We start from the raw sequence: 9,996 nt of genomic DNA on the forward strand, positions 1-9,996 counted from the left end.
TTTCTGGATTCAACGTATGACAGTTTTTATGGCTCTTGCTGTAACAGAGTAAATCGCAGCCTCTGAAATGGTGCCACCAATTTAATTGATTCTCTGCTGTCTTTTCAAAAAACTCTTTAGGGCCCCCGGTTCTGTTTTGGTTCACCACTGAGCAGAGATTTCATTTTCTCTAATTGGAAAAGATATGGCCAGGAGCAGAACCTCAGTGATGGTCACTAATAACTCCTTTGATCTGCCTCAGGGAATGTCAAAAAAAGTTTGCTTCTTTCTTATGACTGGAAATTCAATTGTCCAGTGAGCTCTCTCTGGCCAGCTATTATTGACCTTGTGGACATTAAAGACCCTCATGGGATGTGCTTGGAGCCAGGGAGCCTACCATCCTACTTCTGCCCTTGGGACTGAAGAAACAGGAGGAGGAAGTGGTATTACCATAATCTAGAACCATCCAGAAATAGCTGGGAACAGTGAGGGCTGCTGGGGCCAAGGAGTGTGGGCTGGGAGCAGAGAGATAGTTGGGTAGAAATGCTCCTCCCATCCACCACCAAGGCTCCCATTGGTCAAACCTATCTGGAGCACAAAGGAGCCTGGGAAATGTAGTTCTGAGATGCAGAGCAGCCCAAGCAGGTTGGAATGGGGAGCTCCTTCTTATATCCCTCCCTCTTCTTTTCTTCCTTCTGCCTTCCTTCCTTTTCTCCTTCCTTCATTTCTTCCCTGTTCCCTGCTTCCTTTTCTCCACTGCCCTTCTTTCTTTGGTGGCATCCACACTGGTAAATAAGATCATCATGATAAAAGGGAGGATCAGGGTTTTACAGTCTGCAACTGAGAGGATGTGTCCTCTTTGTGCCCAAGGAGAGACAGGATGATGAGAAGGTTGTCAGCTGCTGGGCTTCAGAACCCAAAGATGAAGCGCTGGTTAAAAGGGCAGCCGAGGTCTCTTGGAACAACAGTGAGGTCCTGCAGAGGCCCCTCGCTCAGCCAGCCTGGCTTTCCTCAAAGGCCAGTTCCTCTGATCTCAGAAGAGTAATGAGGCCACATTTGTCCAGCTTCAGGCAGGAAGTTCCATGTAGGAGAAAGGTGGCTCAGGGCCCGCCTCTGACAACCCTCAAGTGCTTCTTCTAGTGTGTTGGTGTTTTTAAGAATGAACCAAAAAATTACTAGAAATCACCAGGAAACCCAACTTTCAACACGTGGATTGCTGTTGTTACAATAATGCAGTCCTATAATGATTGGCATCAAGAGAGGAAAAAGAAAAAGCTATTGTGTGCCCAGCGTGGAGAGGTACAGCTGTGTGGCTCCCTCTTTCTGGGGAGAGTGTGTGCGTGTTAATTTAGGGCGCCTGCCCTTTTTTGTTCACAACCAGCAGTTGCAAACAGCTGCTGTAAATTATTTTGATTGTCCAGCAACTTGCTGATTTGAGTCTGGCTTCCATGCTGAACAGTGCTACTGGCCTACAGCGAGTCCATTCCCACCCTTCCTCTTTACTTCAGAGGCAGGGTCACCCCTCTGATAACATCATTGCTCTGCTCACACCCCAGAATCAGTGTCACTGTTGAACTCACTTCACCCTTCGTGCTGTCCCTCCCATGGCAAGGCCCAGACTGAGCCTCAAGTGTTGGAATCTTCTTGGCCGAAATTCTCAGAGAGCAGAAGTGTCTGGAAACTTCCATTCCCTAGGGGTTGTGGGAAGCCCAGGCTTCTGCATTTCTACTCAGTACCCAGGGGATTCCAGTGCTGCTCATCTGGGGACCATGTTTTAGTATCAACACTTTAACAAAACTTAGCTGGGGGTGTGACATCTAGCAGGTGCTCGATTGTTATAATTGCTGCGATTATTATTGCTATTGTGATTGCTGTTATGTCTGTAATTAATGTCTCAGCTTCATTGTCTCTAAGTGACAGTATCAAGGCATGTTCCCAGCACAGGGCAAGAAGTCAGGAAGTCAAGAACAGATGGCACCCACTTGTCCCTCCTCCTCCCAATCAATGGTGACAACAGCAAGTAATATAATTTGAACACATTCTGTTCCAGTTCTTGAGCTGTTTAATCTCAATGAATCCTCCTGTTAGCTCTGGGAGGTGGGGGTCTCATTAATTTCCTTTTACATAAGAGGAGACAGAGCCTAAGAGAGGTGAAGTGTGTCCCCCCCCCACACTGCTTCTAGAAATGAGCAGAGCTGGGGTTTTGAACTCAGGCACATGAATGACAAAGAGCAGACACATTAGCATTTCTACATGCTGCCCTGGGGGAGGGGTGACAAAGAGCAGTCACTTCCAACCCCTGGGCCAGGAGCATCAGGAGCCCAATCTGAGCCCTTCCTATGTCTGGGCCAAGCTTGATACATGGCAGAGGCTCAGTCAGGAACCACAGAATAAATAAATGGGGAGTTGGACACCTGCTCTCAATCTGTTCCCCAGATTTCTACCCAGGAACTGGGATGAGGCCTCCTCTCTCTGCCAGCATTTCCATAACCTGGGCTGCAGGAGAAGAAATTCTGTCTGTCTATCCAGCTTCCTCTTGGGAGCCAGAGTCCTCCCCCATTGAGCCTGGACTCCACCCCCACTCTGGTCCAGAGAGTGCTGACTGCAGAGGGAAGCTCAGAGCTCAGTAGATGACTGTCTCCCTCAGGTAGAGACAATCAGGGCCCCCTCTTACCACAGAGTGGACATTGGTCCTTGTTTTTTTTTTCTTTTTTGGCTGCTTGACTAGTTCCAAGGGAATCTGCACTGCATGATCCTCCGGTTTCTGAGACCACCAGCCTCATAGGAAATGAGTGGCAGGGTTTGTTCCAGCAATCATTGCCAGCAGCATGCTGACTGGTGACCCTGGCACTTTTCTGATCAGACATCCCCAGCTGAGCTTTAGATGAGCACGGAGATGCAAGTTGCAGGGATCATGGAGTTTGGGACCCCTCCTCTTCTCTCCCTACCTTTCCTGCAGTTGCTCCAGATGCAAAAGTGTCCAAAGCAAGACTGGCAGCCCTGTCCCTCAGCCAGGGTGGCAGCAGAGTTTCCAGCAGGCCAGCTCTGTGGCTGGTCCCTGGCCTCCCCCTGCCTGCTCACCCCTCAACCTGGCTCTCTAGTTAGAGGCCAGAACTTCTGGTGCTCATTGAATAAGCCCATTTTCCGCAGGGTTGACTTCTACTCTTGCAACCCAGAAATCTGTTGGATAGAGTCAATATCCTGATCCATATCAACTAGGGTTGCAAGTTAAAAAAGATTAAAAAAAAAAAAAAACTATGTGCGGTGGACACAGATGCCTCCTACTTCCCTTTGGAGGATGGACCTTCTGTCACCCAAGCAGAATATAGTAAGCAGATGACCATCTGCCAGCCCTCCCAGGGTCTGCGGTGTGAGGGCCCCTGTGGCCCTGGCCATGCTTTTCAGAGGTCGCCTTTACCTATAACTGAGCAAGGAAGAGGTGAAAAAATTCAAACATTTTCTGTGACATAAAACCCTGTGGTAGACAATATTTACTCCAGACAGTTCTCAGGGTTGGCCAAAGCTGTGTCTAGCTAAGAGCACAGTCACCTTCTCCTTCCCTCAGTCCTACTTTCTCCTCTTTTCCCAGATGCTTCTTCTATGTTTAATATCTTGGAGCAAATGACTAAATCTTCCCCTAGAAGGGGAATTTATTCACTGAGGCGGATCTGAGGGGGCTCCCTGGGCCAAAACTGGAGGCGAGGCTACATCCTCTTCCAGTGTGGGAGAGAGTTCCGTGAGCTGCATGCAGTAGGTAACGGCACTGCAGAAGCTTTGGACTGATGCTCCTTATTAGGATTATTCATTGATATTATGCTTCCTTGGAAAAAAAAGTAACGCCACCTTTCGAGGTAAGGTCACCAGGTTCAAATCCTCCCGGTGGTTAGTACCAACAAATTCAGGGGCCCACCATCTATCTGTGTTTGTAAACAAAGTGTACTTCACCCCAGAGCAGGGTATTTGTCTATACCTGCTGTTCCCTCCCAAGGGCACAGCCCAGTAGTTGCAGTCTGGACCATGTTGGGCTTCCCAAAGCTAAAATATTCACTATGCAGCCCTCAGCAGAAAGCGATGGCCAACCCCAGGTCTAATTCAGGAAAAGTGCACAAAGAGGGTTATTTATGTTCTCTCTCCTTATTGAAGAATTTGGTTTCTACCTTTGCTCCCATCCTCCTCAAATATCTCAGGCAATGATATTATCATGCAGGAATAAGTCCTTTTAAGGTAATTTCTTTGGGGTGGCTGCATGCAGTGTGAATTCTACGTGGATTAAACTTCCTCCGAGTGAATATCAGAGGATTGAAGAGTTTATTGTGGAGAGGAGGACCACAGACCACAGGTTAATTCCGACAAAATGAGAAATCTCTATGCAACAGATTCTTTGAATTCTCTGTGTCGCTCTGATTATATGATGAAAACTCCAGCTCCGTTCTTTCCCTAAGTGTGGAGCTAAATAGATCTTGAAGAGTATTATAACAAAATAGATGTTTTCCCCCTAGTATCCTAACAACTGGAAAATTTAATTAACTGGCATTTGGATGTCTTAGTGGCAATGTTAAAATTAGGTTTTAGAGCCCAGTGACTCCAAAATCAAATTGGTTGAGTTTCTCTACTCCAGAAATCCCAAACCTGAAAGGCTCCAAAACCCAAACTCTTGAACATCATATCATCACTCAAGAAGTTTTGGAGTCAAAGTCCACATAAAAGAGATACCTGCATACCTGTATTCATAGCAGCACTGTTCAGAATAGCTGAGATGCCCTTCAGTAGGTGAACTGATAAAAGAAAATAGGGTCTGTATGCACAGTGGAGTGTTATTCAGCCATAAAAGAGAATAAAAATACCATCATCTGCAGGAAAGTAAGGTGACCTGGAGATCAATATGTAAAGAAAAAAAAATATTGTTTTCTAAGCCAGGTGCAATATAGAGAAAAATAAATAAAAACATGATGATATAAAAGTAAAAGGGGACTCGTAGGGAAAAAGAAGGGGACCAGAGAGACCAGGAGGAGTGAGAGTTGGAAATTGGAAGGACGGGTACAATCAAAGCACATGTACGCATATATAAAATGTCACAACTAAACCCATTAATGGTTCCAATGTATGTACATTCAAAATTATAATTTTTTAAAAAGTCCATCAAAAGAAGTTTTGGGTTTGGGATGTCAAATCTGCATTAGAAATGCGCAGCCTGTGTTCTCATTATCATTCAAGACAGGGATCCTGTATTCTGAGAAATCACACCCAGCCTCTGATAGGATCCCAATGGCCAATGCACTGACTGTGCCAGGTGGGATGTCCAACCCCCTCTCTGTGAACTGTTTCTTGAGTGGTCCTCATGGTAGGCTCTGGGTTTGAACCACTTTATGTCCCCAGTGCCTGGCACATAGAAACTCTTCAGTAAAGCTCTTTGACCTGGCCCAACCAGTGAGACCTTCCATGTGGGGCTCAGAGATCATGAAGAGGAGCCAGACGTGACTAGACAGGGCCTGGAAATGTCTGTCCACCCTTGGCTCCTTCTCTCCTGTCCAGGCCCCCAGAGCATTTGTAAATGATGCTGCCCGCTGAGCCTCCAGCTGCCTCCCGCCACCCCTTCCTGTCCTCAATGCCCACTCTGCCTCCTGCTCCAGAGACATCTGCCTTGGTTCCCCCAGGAGTCAGCTCCTCGCCAGAAAGTCAGCGAATCTGCACACCTGCAGCCTGGAAATATTGATTTCAGATTGAATCACACATTATCCCAAGCTCCTCCCTTTGTCATCCCCCCCATCAGAGGAGGCCAAGCACTGTGCAGAAGGTTCTGACACCAGACTTTGAATCTGGACAGTAACTGGGGCTTGGGGTGTATGGGGCAAAGGGGGGATGGAAGAAAATAAACTCCCCTTCACAGAACCCTCAGAGGAAGACAGACTTGAACAATGAGCAGACAGTCCTCAAAGGCCACAATGACAGATATTTCAAACTTATCATGCCCTGGCACTATATTAAGGCCCCGAGATTACAGTGAGGTTCATTAGAGGAACATCTGTTGGCAATTAGCACAGAGTCACCAGATATGATTGCTCAGAGTGCAGCCCAGGCTGGGGGCAGGGAGATCCCATCTCTGCAGGGGAAAATGTCCAAGAGACACCATCCCTGATGTATTGGGCTTTCCTGTGGCTTACTTCTCTCGTCTCATAAAATCAAGGACCTTAATTCATATAGGCCCAGGAGCATCTGTTAGGAAGCGAGATACATTTCCAAGACCCGGAAGTCAATAGAAGTAATGGTGGTGTGAACAATGACTACCCGGTAGAACTTAGTAGGTGCTCAGCACTAAGGGGCATTATATCATTCCATCCTCCTGTAACCCACGAGGCACTTAATATTGCCACCCCTCTTTACAGCCTAGGCAACTGAGGCCAGGGAAGGGAAGGAATTGTCACAAGGTCAAGCATCTAGTGGTTCATGGATATGGTGACCCACTCTCCTCTTTTACCCAGACTGAGGATTATCCTGGGATGCAAGACTCCCCAGGTCGTGTCCCTGGGATGGTCCCAGGCAAACCTGGATGCAGCCCGACTCTGAGTTCACATCTGTCTGGTGTCAAAGCTCACCTCCTGATCCCTTCTGGGGAACTATTTCTTGTGATCTAGTCTCCTTGCTATTTACCAAGACAAAATGTGTACTGAACACCTACCATGTGTAGGCACCACTGTGGGCACTATAGACAAAATAAGTGAAGGACTAGACAAAAAAATCTGAAAACCTCTGCTTCTCGGAGCCACAGTTTAGCAACTCTCATATTTACTGCATATTCCCTAGACTCCCTATCCTCCTGAGATTACTTAAGTTTAATCATTAACAACAAGAGAACTGGAAGGGCCACATTTCTGGTGTCCTGTCTTGCATAGTTCTGAAAAGGATCTGTAGCCACCTTCTAGAAAGCTGTGTACCCACAAGGCTCATCCACTATATCACATCCCCACGTCCCCTCTTCAGTCTAGAAATAGGATGTCCTGAGAGGCGATGTGATCAAAGGACACACAATCAGAAGGGTTATAAATAGGGGAAACCTGGACTTGGGCAAATTCCTCTGCACTGCAACTAGGAGACGCCCTTGCAATTCAAGGGGTTTCACAGAAATACAATACGGGCTCCTGTATTGTAGGATTTTGGAAGCAGCTAGACCCATGTTGAAAACCAGATCTTTTGCTCTCTTACTGGGTGACATTGTTGTGCACGTCTTAACCTTTGCATTTTTGATTTCTACAATAAGAGAACCTGCTCAAGGTGCCTGCCTGAAGCAAATTAACACATATAAAGATGCAATGAACCGACCCGCAGAAAGGACTTAATTACCAGGTCCTGTTGCTCTAACTCACTTGATCTTTCTGCCACCCCTAGGTTTTGAGGATTACTCCAGTTCCTGATGGGGAAACTGAGGCAAGCAAAGGCAAACGAACCAATCCAGAGTTCAAAGATAGCATCTGAGCCGGGGTTTGGGGAAATGGTGGTGTGGGTTAAAGTATGATAGTTTAATAAGGACTTAGATCAAAGCACAGATGAAAACCCCCACCTCCAGCTATCCAGAGAGCACCCTAAGTTAAAGGAAGCAAACAGCACTCAGGTGGCTAGAGGATGATGGTTGGGGTGACAGGAAGGAGCCAGGGGCTGAGATGGCTTTGTTAGCTGGGGGCTGGTCAGGCTCTGGGGAGCCCAGTCAACTGCTGTTTGTATCCGAGGGCCATTTGTCCACATGGAATATGTTCGAGAGTGGAAGGCCATGCTGTGGATAATCACAGGCAACAGAGGGAGCTGGGCTTACAAGCAGCACCTGGACTGGAATACCTCCAGGAGCTGCTTCTCGGGCCCAACTGATGGGCATTTGGGAGGAGGGCAGCCAGTCAGTGGGCGTGAGGATCACACCCAGTTGGGGGGCGGGGGTTAAAAGGACCCTCTCTGGCTTCAGGGGCTGTCTCTGCTCTGCTTTTGCTCTGAGGTGGGACTGGGTGTGGGTCATCTTGTTGGTCTCTCTCTCTCTCTCTCTCTCTTCCTTCTACTGCTTAGGCAAAATGAGAAGCTCAACATTTTCTAATCCAGGGAAGGAAAAAAGAACACTGAGGTTGTTAGAGACGGGAGGGACGTTTAAAATCTGAATCCAGGGGATTGAGCCCTCGAGAGAGGGACAGTCTGTCTGTGCAGCAAAGTTTCCCTGGGCTCTGGCATCCTTGTGAGCCAAGGTCTAGGCAGGGGGAAGGAACAAGAGGGGAGGGAGCTGAGCCATCAGGGGCGGGGGTCGCACTCTGCTAGTAAAAGCTCCTTCTTACTCAACTCTCAAAAGCATCTTCTCTGCTTCTTAGTCTAGTTGCTCAAATTCTAACCTGCAGGGGGACTTACTGAGAGCTAACCTGGGGGAGAACTCAGAGGGCTGAGCCTAGGGTGGCCATTTTATCACCTCCTGGGTCTGCACAGTGACCCCAGCTACTGGGGAAGCCCTGGCTGGATCCTAAGTCCCCCCACTTGCCTCTTTGCTTCTGACTTGAATATTTTCTCCTGTCTTGCAATCTCAGCTCCTTATATGCTGGAAAGGGAGTTTGCAGCCCAAGATGGCTCAAAACTAAAGCTTCCACTTACAAGCAACAGGAGACCCTGCAGCAAGTGAGGCCTAACCTAGGAAGGGGAGGAGGTTGGGCGGTGGACATGGGGCACCTCCTCTGGGAGGAGTTAGTGTTGCCTTTTTGGGCTGCAAACCCCAAGTCTTAAGCCTCTGGGGAAGCTCTCCTGGGGGCCGGGGGCAGTGTGGTTGACTGTCAATGTGTTAGCCTTACTCCAGCTCAAGGCTCCAGTACTGCAAGTCCTGCTAGTGAAGTCCTCACATGCAGTAAATAATCAGGGACCACAAACCTGCAGGTGCAGTGGGTTAACCCTCAAGCTCCTGGGGGCCTTGCTGGTTCTCCTGTTCACCCCTCCACCCACCTGTGGATGACTCCCAGTCACAAGAAGCTCCAGGAGGAAAACCTGCAATTTACCTTGGCAAGGGGGAACCCTGAGATTCATCTTCACCTTGAAACACTCTAGATCACGGGGCTGACTCTCTGAATCAGATCCCCGCAAGAATGGTGATGGGACAGTGTTGTGGTGGGCTCACGATGCCCATCCAGCATCATGGGGCTGGACTGGGTCTCTGGCAATCCTAACTAGAACAAATAATGGCACAGGAGGTGCTGGGTTAAACACACAATGGGCTTGCATGCCCAGCTGCAGCGAGGGCTCTTTTCAGTATGGTGAAGGAAGCCAGCCTCCCCGTGGAAGAGGGTGCCCATGGCAGGACATTCTTAAGCAACTTGCACACTGATGGGAACGCTCAAATGTTCCACATAAGCCCTGCCACCTCTCACACAATGGACAAAGCTGTCCACCACAGGGGCCCTAGAGGCAGGAGGCAGCTCTGAGGACCTCTTGACCAACTTGGTGTGGTGGTGCCTGGGACTTGTCCATGTTGGACACTTCCTGACTGTCAACTATGAGGTCATAAGTTCCCCGGAATTGCAGCCCTCGAAGGGGATTTCAGTTAATCTCAAATCCGGCACTAAAATGAGATGCCAGGTCAAGCAGTAAGGATGAGTCCTGGGCTGAGCTGGCTTCAAATCCTAGAAGCCTTTTCCTTAATGAGAAGGCATACCTACCCCACCTGTGCTGCACGGGGGTCGGGTGAGTGGGATCTGCAGGTGTGTGGACCTCTTAAGATTTTATGCCATCTTTGTAAATGGAGCTTTCTCCTAATGAAGCTGTAGCCCTTGGCCTTACAAATGGTCAAGGAAGATGATTTTTTTTGACCTTGCTCCTAACCTTGAGCAGGCTCCTGGTTGAAGTTCTTAGCAATCAGCTGGGATAATTGAAAGGACTAACCAGGGCTTCTCTGGCTACTGGAGAAGTGTGCCTAAAGGCTCAGGGCTTCGAGTTAACACCTCCAGGACTGGACAGTGGGCATGTAACTTCCTGATCTTGACTTCCCTGCCCAACCCTGATGCCCTGTAA

Source organism: Ictidomys tridecemlineatus, chromosome 2 (assembly GCF_052094955.1).
Source record: "Ictidomys tridecemlineatus isolate mIctTri1 chromosome 2, mIctTri1.hap1, whole genome shotgun sequence".
Taxonomy (NCBI): domain Eukaryota; kingdom Metazoa; phylum Chordata; class Mammalia; order Rodentia; family Sciuridae; genus Ictidomys; species Ictidomys tridecemlineatus.